At 46.7% G+C, this 13,256-nt stretch overlaps 1 protein-coding gene across 1 annotated transcript in view; it reads right to left on the bottom strand.

Moving 5' to 3' along the window:
• The window catches only part of LOC119978346, a 439,995-nt gene that overhangs the window by 207,072 nt on the left and 219,667 nt on the right, over nucleotides 1–13,256 (bottom strand). The gene's annotated exons all lie outside the window — the stretch shown is intronic.

Genomic DNA, 13,256 nt, shown 5'->3' on the forward strand with positions numbered 1-13,256 from the left:
TCTGTTGAGCTGGGAGATGGTGGTGTAGTGGTAATGTCACTGGACTAGCAATCCAGAGGTCTAGGCTAATGCCCTGGGGACCTGGGTTTGAATCTCATCATGGCAGCTGGTAAAATTAAAATTCAATTCCTAAAATCTGGAATTGAAAGTTAGACTTAGTAATGGTGATAATGAAATGACCATTGATTGTTGCAAAAAAAACCCAAAAAACATTTGCCTAATGCCCTCTAGGAAAGGAATTCTGCCGTTCTTACTTGGTTTGCCTATGGATGGGATTTGCCGGCCATTCCTGCTGATGGGGGCGGGATCTTGCCCTATATGTAACTCCAGGGCCACAGCAATGAGGTTGACTCTTGACTGCCTTCTGAAAAGGCCGAGCGAGCCGCTGAGTTCAAGGGCAATTAGCTGCGGACAATAAATGCTGGTCTTGCCAGCAACGCCCGCATGCCATGAAAGAATAAGCAAAAACCTTCTGTTGGGAGGCTGTACATTGATACCATCTACAGGATTGCAGCCCTCAAAAATCTTTCGTGTTTAATCCCAGGTTGAAATCTGAGGAATATTTTACACTCCAGTACTTTAAAAATTCCATCCTAAAGCAACTCTTGCCCAACATCTGAGGGTAGAATGGTTCAGTCTATACACACCTGCCCTTCGGTCAAGGTGAAGGTCAAAAGAATTACTGGATCAATACATGACAAAAATCTGACTGCTCTTTTGCTACGAATATTAAATATTTTGCAACAACATTTTATCCTTTAAAGTAGAATTCTGGATTCAAAGGAATTTGGGGTTTCAATCAGGGGGAACTTAAAGTAATCACATTCACTAGGGGAAAGATCCTAGTAAAATAAAACTAAAGGTCGATGAGCCCTCTGACTGGTGGTCCGCATCGAGTGTCTTAAGAGAAGTGGCTGCAGAGATAGTGGTTGTGATTGGCCAAAACTTCCTAGATTTTGGAAAGGTCCCAATGGATTGGAAAATCATAAATGTGGCACTTCTGTTCAAGAAAGGAGAGGGCCAGCAAGCAGGAAACTACAGGCAAATTTGTCTAACATCTGTGATAAGGAAATGCTAAAACCCAATATTAAGGAGGTAATTAATCGTAATACAATCAGGCATGGTTTTGTGAAAGGGAAATCATGTTTGATCAATTTATTAGAGTTCTTTGAGGAAGAAACAAGCAATGTGGATAAAGGGCAATGTGAAGAAGGGGCAGCACGGAGCACAGTGGGTAGCACTGTTGCTTCACAGCTCCAGGGACCCAGGTTCGATTCCCGGCTTGGATCACTGTCTGTGTGGTGTCTGCACGTTCTCCCGTGTCTGCGTGGGTTTCCTCCGGGTGCTCCGGTTTCCCCCCACAAGTCTTGAAAGACATGCTTGTTAGGTGAATTGAACATTCTGTATTCTCCCTCAGGTGTACCCGAACAAGCGCCAGAGTGTGGCGACTAAAGGCTTTTCACAGTAACTTCATTGCAGTGTTAATGTAAGCCTACTTGTGACAATAAAATAATTATTATTCTGTGGTGTACTTGGATATGTAAAAGGCATTTGATAAGGTGCCACATCAAAAGGTTGCTTCACAAAATAAGAACCCATGGTGCAAGGGGCGACATATTAGCATGAACAGAGGATTGATTAGTTAATAGGAGAGTAGAGATAAAAGATGAATAATTTCCAGGTTGACAAACTGCAACCAGTGGAGTGCCACAGGGATTAGTGCATGATAATCAAATTTGCTAATGACACAAACTTAGGTCGGAAGTAAATTGTGCAGAGGACATAGAGTTTGTAAAAGGACAAAGGCGGGTTACGTGAATGAGCAAACGTTAGGCAGGTGGAGTAAAATGTAGGAAAATGTGAACTTGTCCACTTTGGCAGAAAGAACAGAAAGACAGCAAATTATATAAATTGACAGAGATTGTAGAACTCTTTAAGGTACAGATGGATCTGGGTGTCCTGTTACATGAATTTCAAAAGATACAGGAATTGATTAGGAAGACAAATAGAATGTTGTAATTTATTGTATGTGAAACACGGTAGCATTGTGGATAGCACAATGGCTTCACAGCTCCAGGGTCCCAGGTTCGATTCCGGCTTGGGTCACTGTCTGTGCGGAGTCTGCACATCCTCCCCGTGTGTGTGTGGGTTTCCTCCGGGTGCTCGGTTTCCTCCCACATACCAAAGATGTGCAGGTTAGGTGGATTGGCCATGATAAATTGCCCTTAGTGTCCAAAATTGCCCTTAGTGTTGGGTGGGGTTACTGGGTTATTGGGTTAGGGGGAGGTGTTGACCTTGGGATAGGGTGCTCTTTCCAAGAGCCGGTGCAGACTCGATGGGCCGAATGGCCTCCTTCTGCACTGTAAATTCTATGATAATCTATTAACTGAATATAAAAGTAGGGATACTTTATTACTCTTGTACACTGTTGGTGAGACCACATCTCGAGTACTGTTTACAGTTTTAGTCCCCTTACTTGAGAAAGAACATCACTATATTACATTCAGTTCAGTAAAGGTTCGCTCAGCTGATTCCTGGGATGAAGGGGTTACGTTATGAAGAAAGGCTGAATAGGTTCTGCCTATATCCACTACAATTTGGAAGAATGAGAGGTGTTCTGATTGAAACATCATGAGGTCAGATGTGGGGATGTTCGCTGACAATTGCCCAATTTTCAGCATCTTTCCCAATTTTTTAAATACTAAAGCAGTCAATGTACAAATACAGCAAGACCTGGACAATATCGAGGCTTGGGTTGACAAGTGCCAGACAATGACCATCTCCAACAATGGGAATATAACCATCATCCTTTCACATTCAATGGCAATACCATCACTGAATCCCCACGATCAACATCCTGGGAGTTACCATTGACCAGAAATTGAACTGGACTAGCCATATAAATACTGTGGCTACAAGAGCAGGTCAGAGACGAGGAATCCTGCAGCGAATAACTCATCTCCTGACCCCCATAGCCTGTCTACCATCTATAAGGCGCAAGTCAGGACTGTGATGGAATACTCTCCTAGTTGAGTGCAGCTCACTTGACTGACACCCCATCCACAAACATGCATTCCCTCCACCACCGACGTACAGTAGCAGCAGTGTGTCCATGTGCACCATCTACAAGATGCACTGCAGGAACTCACCAATAGGCAGCATCTACCACCAAGGAAAAGGGCAGCAGATACCTGGGAACGCCCTCTGAAGTTCCCTCCAAGCCACACACCATTCTGACTTGGAAATATATCGTCATTCCTTCACTATTGCTAGGTCAAATTCCATGAATAACAGCACAGTGGATGTACCTACACCACATGGACTGCAGTGGTTCAAGAAGGCGGCTCACCACCACCTTGTCGAGGATAATTAGGGATGGGCAATAAATTCTGGCCTAGCCAGCAAGGCCCATATTCCATGAATGAACAAAATTAATTACAAGATCCTGAGGGAACTTGACGAGGTGGATGCTGAAAGCTTGTTTTCCCTTTTGGAAGAGCTGTGAACTTGGGGACACAGTTTCAAAATTAGAGGTTTCCAATTTAAGACGCGTATGAGTAGAATTTTAGTTTTCTCTCATAGTGTCACCAGTCTGTGGAATTCTCTTTGCCCGGAATTGGAGGGTCGGTCATTGAATATATTCAAGACTGTAAGATGCATTCTTGATATAAGAGGTACGGTTAAATGGTCGCTCTGCATCCGAAAAGCAACGAGTGGTGGCGCAATGTGGACGATCGAAGCTCCCGGGATCTACCCGGCTCACAATGCCTCGCGAGAGCAAACACGATCTTGTGAGATGTTGCGATGTAAATTCTGCCCACAATGGGTGGGATCGCTTTTCGGCAAATTTGCATTTGATCGAGATAGCTAGTCTCACTAATATTCAGTTTCCTGAGGCACCCGAGGCTTTGGGATTTATCTCCTTTGCCTCAGGGGCCTTAGGTGAGCACTGTTCAGTACTGGTCTCCACAAACTGGGACCAGACTGTTCTCCCAGGGGATCAGAGGCCCCCAGGTGAATGCCCTTTGAGCAGTGGGGCACCCTGGCACTGCTGGGTCACCTCGGCACCCTGGCAGTGTCATCTGGGTGCCAGCCTGGCGCTGCCATGATGTCCAGGTAGCACTGCCAGATGGCAGGGGCACTGTCAGGGTGCCAGGTTGGCACTGCCAAGGTGATGAGCTGGCATTTTTTGTATGGCGGCAGGGTGTCCTGCACAGATGCTGGCATGGTGGCCCAGGGACCTGCTCATAGTGAGTTAGAGGAGTGTCGGGGGTCGCTCTGTGTGACTGGCACTGTGTCAAAATTCACCAGCTATGTTCTGTGGGTGGCCCCACTTAGGTTAAATGAAAGTTACAAGTGGCCTAATGTGGCCTCCTTGTGTGCATTTTATGGCTGAAGGCTCCCAGTTCCCTTTATGTTGCATGGGGTATGTTGTAGGCCTCAGCCTCTGTGCTCGGTCTGAGATAAATGTGTGCCCAACATTGTATTTTTGGTACATTTATATGTTACACTTTCCATCATAACCACAGCAGTAACCACAGCAGTAACCACACACCCCACACAATCCTTCAAGATCATAAGGCACATAGTAGTACTTAAGGAGCCTGGGTCTGCAGTGCAAAAACTGTCTACACTCAACAATGGCACAAAGGTTAGAGTCATAGAGGTCTACAGCACAGAAAACGCTCTATAGCCCATCGTGTATGCGCTGGTCAAAATCAATCACCTAAGTATTCTTTTTTTTTGGCAAAATATTCTCCATTTTCACATTTCCTTCAGTATTTCCACCCCAACAAACAGTAAACGGTAACAAATACAGTATCAATCCCCCTACCAACAACAACGATCCCATCTTCCCACCATCCCTCAAATAACAGCCCACCTGACAATATAAGCATCAAACAAAACTAAACCTCCCAAGGAGGAAAAAAGAAAAAGGAATCAGGAATCGCCTATAGTCACCGTTGACACATATAGTCCACCCCCCCCCCCCCTCAACCCCCTAATATTCAATGCCACCCAATCCCCGAAAGAGTACCGTGAATGGCACCCATGAATTGTAGACACCACCCCACCCCCAGACTCCTCCCCTCCACTTCCTCTTGTAAACTCCTCCCCCCAACCTCAGTTCCTTCTCCCAACTTTTCACCCCGGCTAGACTCACCGAAACCTGTTCTACCAGGTTCCGATGGCCGCAGCCCTCCCCCCACCTCACTCCCGTTCACTGGCTGGCTTAAACCGGCCAGCGTGAAGGCCCCCATCCGGGTCTCCCTCCCCCTTGCCCGGTCCCAGGAAAACCAAGAAATCCTCTTTAGCACACAACCCCAGCATTCACACCCAAGCCCCAAAGAACCATCATTGCAAATGAAAGTCCCAACTCTTCCCTTGTCCAAATATACAGCATCGACTCATTTAGTATATACACCAACACGCAGTGAAAAAATAAAGTTACATGAGGCTACATCGGTACACGACCTGCTCTCAGTCCCATTTCTCAATTCTACCACAGTCCTTCTGCCTTCGCAAACTCCTCCACTGCTTCCGCCGTCCCAAAACAAAAGTCCTTGCATTTGTAGGTCACCCTCGACTTAGCTGGATATACTATGCCGTACTGCACCTTGCTGATTACAGTGCCTTCTTCATCCAGCTGAAGGCAACCCGCCTCCTCGCCAGCTCCACCGTAAAGTCCTGGTATATGCGTATAACAACTCCAGCCCACTGTACCACACGCTTCTGCTTTGCCCAGTACAGGACCTTTTCCTTCACGCTGTACCTACGGAAAAACACAGTTACTACTCTTGGCGGCTCACTCGTCTTTGGTATAGGCCTCCACGACCGATGAGCCCAATTCAGTTCGTATCGAGAGGGATCGTCTCCCTCCCCAATAGCTCTGCCAACATCGTGGAAAAATAGTCCGTCGGCCTCGGGCCTTCCACCCCTTCGGGCAGACCAACAATCCACAGATTCTGCTGCCTGGATCTGTTTTCCAGATCTTCCATTATGGCTCGCAGACCCTTATTGGTCTCTGTCACCTTCCACAACTCCTTCCCCATCAAGGTGAGTTGATCACTGTTCTGCGATAATGCCTCTTCCACTTCCTTCAGTGTCTCACCTTGCTCCCACACCTCCGCCGCTGCGCTTGATACCGCCACCCTCACCGGGGCAATCGCTTCCTCCTCCAGCACTTTCAATACCGCCCCCATCTCCTTCTTCATTGCTTCACTTCTTCTGCTGTGAGCGATGCGGCCTCCCCTGGTGCTCCAGCCTCTGCTTTCCTTACAGTTCCTGCGCTGACTTTTCCATTCACCGGCGGACTTTCATTAACCCCCTTTTTCACGGCCGTTTTTTTCCCAAGCTTGGACATTTCTCCTCCTGTGCCTTCTTACAGCTTTTTCAGCCTCCGTTGCCCCTGGGACCGGGCGTTAAAACCCCAAAATTTCTATTTCCGAGCGGGAGCCCTCCAATGTGCGGCTGCCTCCCGGCCGCCTTCACCGGAAGTCAATCACCTAAGTATTCTAACCCCATTTTCCAGCAGTTGGCCCATAGCCTTGGCATCGCAAGTGCACATTTAAATACTTCTTAAATTTTATGAGGGTCTCTGCCTCCAACACCCTTTCAGGCAGCGTGTCCCAGACTCCCACCACCCTCTGGGTGAAAAATCTTTTCCTCACATCCCCTCTAAATCTCCTGCCCCTTAACTTAAATCTACGCCCCCTGGTCATTGATCCCTCCACCAAAGGGAAAAGTTTCTTCCTGTCTACACTATGTATGTCCCTCATAATTTTATACATCACAATCATGTCCACGGAAAGGTGGTACGATTCAACTCCAGCCTCCCGGATTGCCTTGATCCACAACAGTTCGCCTACTGCTGCAACAGGTCCACATCAAACCCATCTCCCTGACCCTGCACTCAACACTGGAACACCTAGATAACAAAGACACCTATGTCAAACTCCTATTTATTTACTACAGCTCAGCCTTCAACACTATTATTCCTACGAAACACATCTCCAAACCCCATGGCCAGGGGCTCGGCTCCTTCCTCTGCAACTGGATCCTGAACTTCTTAATCCACAGACCACAGTCAGCAAGAATAGGCAACAACACCTCCTCCACAATCATCCTCAACACTGGTGCCTCACAAGGCTGTGTCCTCAGCCCCCTAATATACTCCTTATACACCTATAACTGTGTGGCTAAATTCCCCTCCAACACGATTTTCAAATTTGCTGATGACACCACCGTAGTGGGTCGGATCTCAAACAATGACAAGACAGAATACAGGAATGAGATAGAGAATCTGGTGAACTGGTGCAACGGCAATAATCTCTCCCTCAATGCCAACAAAACGAAAGAGATTGTCATCGACTTCAGTAAGCGTAGAGGAGAGCATGCCCCTGTCTACATCAATGGGAACGAAGTAGAAAGGGTAGAGAGCTTCAAGTTGGTAATCTGATTACCAACAACCTGTCCTATACTATAGTTTAAAAAAACCACCAACGACTCTACTTTCTCAGAAGACTAAGGAAATTTGGCATGTCAGCTATGACTCTCACCAACTTTTACAGATGCACCATTGAAAGTATTCTTTCTGGTTGTATCACAGCTTGGTATGGATCCTGCTCTGCCCAAGACCGCAGGAAACTACAAAAGGTCATGAATGTAGCCCAATCCATCACGCAAAACAGCCTCCCATCCATTGACTCTGTCTATAATTCCTGCTACCTTGTAAAGGCAACTGGCATAATTAAGGCCCCCACGCACCCCGGACATACACTCGTCCACCGTCTTCCGTCAGGAAAAAGATACAAAAGGTTGAGGTCATGTACCAACCGACTCAAGAACAGTTTCTTCCCTGCTGCCGTCAGACTTTTGAATGGACCTACCACGTATTAAGTTGATCTTTTCTCTACACCCTAGTTATGACTGTAGCATTACATTCTGTAGTCTATCCTCCTTCCCTATGTATGGTATGCATTGTTTGTACAGCATGCAAGAAACAATACTTTTCATTGTATACTAATACATGTAATTATTAATACAAGGGGTAGCACGGTAGCATTGTGGATAGCACAACTGCTTCACAGCTCCAGGGTCCCAGGTTCGATTCCAGCTTGGGTCACTGTCTGTGTGGAGTCTGCACATCCTCCCCGTGTGTGCATGGGTTTCCTCCGGGTGCTCCGGTTTCCTCCCACAGTCCAAAGATGTGCAGGTTAGGTGGATTGGCCATGATAAATTGCCCTTAGTGTCCAAAATTGCCCTTAGTGTTGGGTGGGGTTACTGGGTTATGGGGAATAGGGTGGAGGTGTTGACCTTGGGTAGGGTGCTCTTTCCAAGAGCCGGTGCAGACTCGATGGGCCGAATGGCCTCCTTCTGCACTGTAAATTCTATGAAATCTATGTAACAATAATAAATCAAATCAAAATTAAAACAACTCCAGGCTATCCAATCTCTCTTCATAGCTAAAACTCTCCAGCCCAGGCATCATCCTGGTAAATCTCCTCTGCGCCCTTTCCAGGGCTATCAAATCGCTCCTATAATCTGGATTCCAGAACTGCACACAATACTCTAGCTGTGGGCCAAACAAACAATTTATACAGTTCTAGCACAACCTTCTTGCTAATAAACTCTATGCTTCAGCAAATAAAGTTAAATATGCCATCTCAACCACTGTATCTACCTGTCCTGCTACCTTATGGGATCGCTGTACATGAGGGTCCCTTTGATCCTGGGTGCTTCCCAGGGTCCTGTCGTTTATCATGTATTCTCTTGCCTTGTATTCTCCTGCCCAAGTACTTCATCTCACACTTATCCAGATTGAATTTCATTTGCCACTGATCAGCCCGTCTATATCCTCCTGTAATCTAAGGCTATTCTGCTCACTATTTACCACCCCAACAATTTTTGTGTCATCCGCGAACTTACTGATCAACTCTCCTACATTCAGATCGAAATCATTTATATAAACTGCAAAAAGCAAAGGCCCAAACACTGATCCTTAAAATATCCCATTGGGCACAGGGTTCCAGTCAGAAAAACACCCCTCAACCATCATGCTCTGCTTCCTGCCACTCAGGGAGAAGGCAGGAGAATGGGGATGAGAAACATATCAGCCATGACTGAATGGTGGAGCAGACTCGATGGGCCGAATGGCCTAATTTTGCTCCTTTATCTTATGGTCAGCCAATTCTAGATCCAATTTGTCAAATTTCCTTGGATCCCATGGGCTCTTCCCTTCGCTATCAGTCTCCCATGCGGGACCTTATCAAAAGCCTTGCTGAAGTCCAAGTAGATTATGTCAAATGCACTGCCCTAATCTACACATGTGGTCACCTCTTCAAAACATTCCATCAAGTTGGTCAGACATGACCTCCCCCCATCAAAACCATGTTGACTGTTCTTGATTAATCTCTGCCTTTCCAAATACAGATTAATTCTGCCTCCCAGAATTGCTTCCAATAGTTTCCCAACCACTGATGTTAGACTAACTGGCCTTTAGTTTCCTGGCTGATCCCTTCCTCCCTTCCTTCATAAATAATGGTACCACATTGGCTATCATCCAGTCCTCTGGCACCTCTCCACTCAACAACCTGGGATACATTTCATCTGGCCCTGGACATCTGTCCACTTTTTAAACTTGTCAGACCGCTCAGAACCTCCTCTCTGTCTATGTTAATGTCTTTAATTTTACCACAATTCTTCTCCATAATTTCTATACCCACACCTTCCCTTTCACTAGTAAACACTGACACAAAATATTCATTTAGAACCCTGCCTCCGGCTCCACACACAAATTACCACTGTGGTCTCAATGGATCGTATGTCCTCGTTGCGCCAAACCTGGTGACGCAACGGGGCCGTTAAATCTCGCGAGTGGCCTCTTGCAAGATTTGCAATGCTCGCTATGCCTCATATCGCGAGATGTCACAATATGGATCTCGCCATCACTGGGCAGGATCCAGATTTGCATACTTAAGTGAGCAGTTAGCCTCACTTAAATATGTCTGTACCGGGGGCGGCACGGTGGCACAGTGGTTAGCACTGCTGCCTCACGGTCCTGAGGACCCGGGTACGATCCTGGCTCTGGGTCACTGTGTGGAGATTACACAGTCTCCCCGTGTCTGTGTGGGTCTCACCCCATGACCTAAAGATGTGCAGGGTAGGTGGATTGGCCGCGCTAAATTGCCCCTTAATTGGAACAAAAAAAAACTGGTACTCTAAATTTATATTATAAAAATAAAGTAAATAAATAAAAATATGTCTGCGCTGCAGTCTCCCGAAGCCCGGTATTGAACGCCCATACCTGGGAGAACTCGCTATGGCGCCATTTAGCACCGGTTCAAACAAACGTGGACCAGGCCTAACATAGAACATTGAACATCGAACAGTACAGCACAGGTCAGGCCCTTCAGCCCACGATGTTGTGCCGACCATTTATCCTAATCTAAGATCAACCTAATCTACACCCCTTCAATTTACTGCTGCCATGTGCTTGTCTAAGAGTGCCTGCCTAATGACTCTGACTCCACCACCTCCGCTGGCAGTGCATTCCACACACCAACCACTCTCTGTGTGAAGAACTGACCTCTGACATCTCCCCTATACCTTCCTCCACTCACCTTAAAATTATGTCCCCTCCTGACAGCCATTTCCACCCTGGGGAAAAGTCTCTGGCTATCCACTCTATCTATGCCTCTCATCACCTTGTACACCTCTATCAAGTCACCTCTCTGCCTTCTTCGCTCCAGTGAGAAAAACCCGAGCTCCCTCAACCTTTCTTCATAAGACATGCCCTCCAGTCCAGGCAGCATCCTGGTAAATCTCCTCTGTACCCTCTCCAAAGCATTCACATCCTTCCTATAATGAGGCGACCAGAACTGGACACAATATTCCAAGTGTGGTCCAACTAGACTTTTATAAAGCTGCTGCAAAACCTCGCGGCTCTTTTTTTTTAAAAATTTAGATTACCCAATTATTTTTTCCAATTAAGGGGCAATTTAGCGTGGCCAATCCACCTACTCTGCACATTTTTTGGGTTGTGGGGGCGAAACCCGCGCAGACACGGGGAGAATGTGCAAACTCCACACGGACAGTGACCCAGAGCCGGGATTCGAACCTGGGACCTCAGCGCCGTGAGGCAGCTGTGCTAACCACTAGGCCACCGTGCTGCCCTTACCTCGCGGCTCTTAAACTCAATCCCCCTGTTAATGAAAGCCAACACACCATACGCCTTCTTAACAACCCTATCAACCTGATTGGCAACTTTGAGGGATCTATGTACGTGGACCCCAAGATCCCTCTGTTCCTCCACACTTCCAAGAATCCTGCCTTTAACCCTGTATTCAGCATTCAAATTCTACCTTCCAAAATGAATCACTTCACATTCATCAAGGTTGAACTCCAGCTGCCACTTTTCAAAAAAGCAGCCCGTTTGATAGGGGGATCGTTCTCACGAGTTGCAGGTGCCAAGAAACACCACGCTAAAGGCTACAGACGTCCAAAATGGTACTCTTTTTTTTCCAGTTAAATTGTGCCCCATGATTCTTTGATTTAAATATCATAAGATTTTACAATGAACAATAAAGCCAAATATCCCCATGGTTTAGATAACAGATGGGTTGGAAGTAGCGTTTCTTGGCTATCCAGACAATCGGGCCCTAGTGGATGCCCTCCCCGAGCCAAGCCAACAGTTGGTGTGTCACTGAGGGTAAAGTTAGCCAGGAATGAAGCTCACTCCTTTTTGTCAGAAAGGATGTCTGTAGGAATCACTAAAATTCAGGATTAGCAGCAATGTCTGCCCCACGTCTCCCTAAAATCACTTCATTGACCACCACTCACCGTCCAGGAATAGCAGGCGGAGCATGTGGAAACATTCCCTGGCTCGGAGCACCAGCCGGACACTGACTCAGCTTCCTGGAGAAGCGAGCAGGAGATGTGCATAAAAACAGATGGTGGAGGAGCAAGTTGTAAAAGTAGCCAAAAACTGCTGTGATTTTTGATAAAACATCTGCTTTAAATTGGAGTGTGTTTTAAGAGAAAATAAACTAACATCAGCAGGAGCTTGGGCATGTTAGCTTTATTCTCCATTGGAATTCATGGTAAGGACAATATTGGATTAGGTCTCTCACAAAAATCAGGATCCTGATGTTACATTTCCATCACTCCATGACCGGTTAGCATGCAAAGATCATAATTTAAACATGATGTTAGCAATCCACCCCATGATAGGCACCATCTCTGCATCGATATTAATGAGTGAGAAATTTCTAATCATGAATGTTCTTGCTCTAGAGGGAGTGCAGTGAAGGTTTAGCAGACTGATTCCTGGGATGGCGGGACTGACATATGAGGAGAGATTGAGTCGGTTAGCATTGTGTTCGCTGGAGTTCAGAAGAATGAGGGGAAATCTCATCGAATCCTACAACATTCTCACAGGACTAGACAGGGTTGATTGAAGAAGGATATTCCCAATGGTGGGGGTGTCCAGAACCAGGGGTCAGAGTTTGAGTATGCAGGGTAGACCATTTAGGACAGAAATGAGGAGAAATTTCTTCACTCAGAGAGTAGTGAGCCTGTGGAATTTGTTACCTCAGAAAGCAGTTGAAGACAAAGCATTGTATGCTTCCAAGAAGCAGTTAGATATAGCACTAGAGGTGAAGGGAATCGGAGGATATGGGGGGAAAGCAGGATTAGGCAACTGAGTTGGAGGATCAGCCATTATCATAATGAATGGCAGAGTAGGTGTGGTGGTATGGATATGAGCACTGCCATTGGTGCAGAGCACTGGCTTCCCATTGGCTCTGGCTGATCATGTGCGTCTCGTCCGATTGGTTGGGACTAGTCATGTGACTGCTCTCCAATTGGTCGAGAGTCAAGTAGGCCCCGCCTCCGAGGCGGGGTATAAGTACCCAGAGTTCCCAGCGGTCAGCCATTCTCTGTAGTCGACCACCGGGCTAACAACTAGCTGATTAAAGCCAAAGTTCGGATCCTAAATCTGTCTCGAGTCGAATTGATGGTACATCAATTTAATCAGCTAGAATTTTGGAATGGAGCTTTGCATCAAGCCTGACTGCCTCCGCACCAGCCCGCATGCTGCAAATGGGTCTGCAATCTTTAAACACTGGCAGGCGTGTTTTAAAAGCTACCTGACGACTGCAGTCGGCAGGCCCACCAAGTAGCAGAAACTCCACATCCTCCACTCATGCGTGGGCACATCGGTCTACGCAATGATCGAGGACGAAGGCGATTTTGAT

Source organism: Scyliorhinus canicula, chromosome 15, assembly GCF_902713615.1.
Source record: "Scyliorhinus canicula chromosome 15, sScyCan1.1, whole genome shotgun sequence".
Taxonomy (NCBI): Eukaryota; Metazoa; Chordata; class Chondrichthyes; order Carcharhiniformes; family Scyliorhinidae; genus Scyliorhinus; species Scyliorhinus canicula.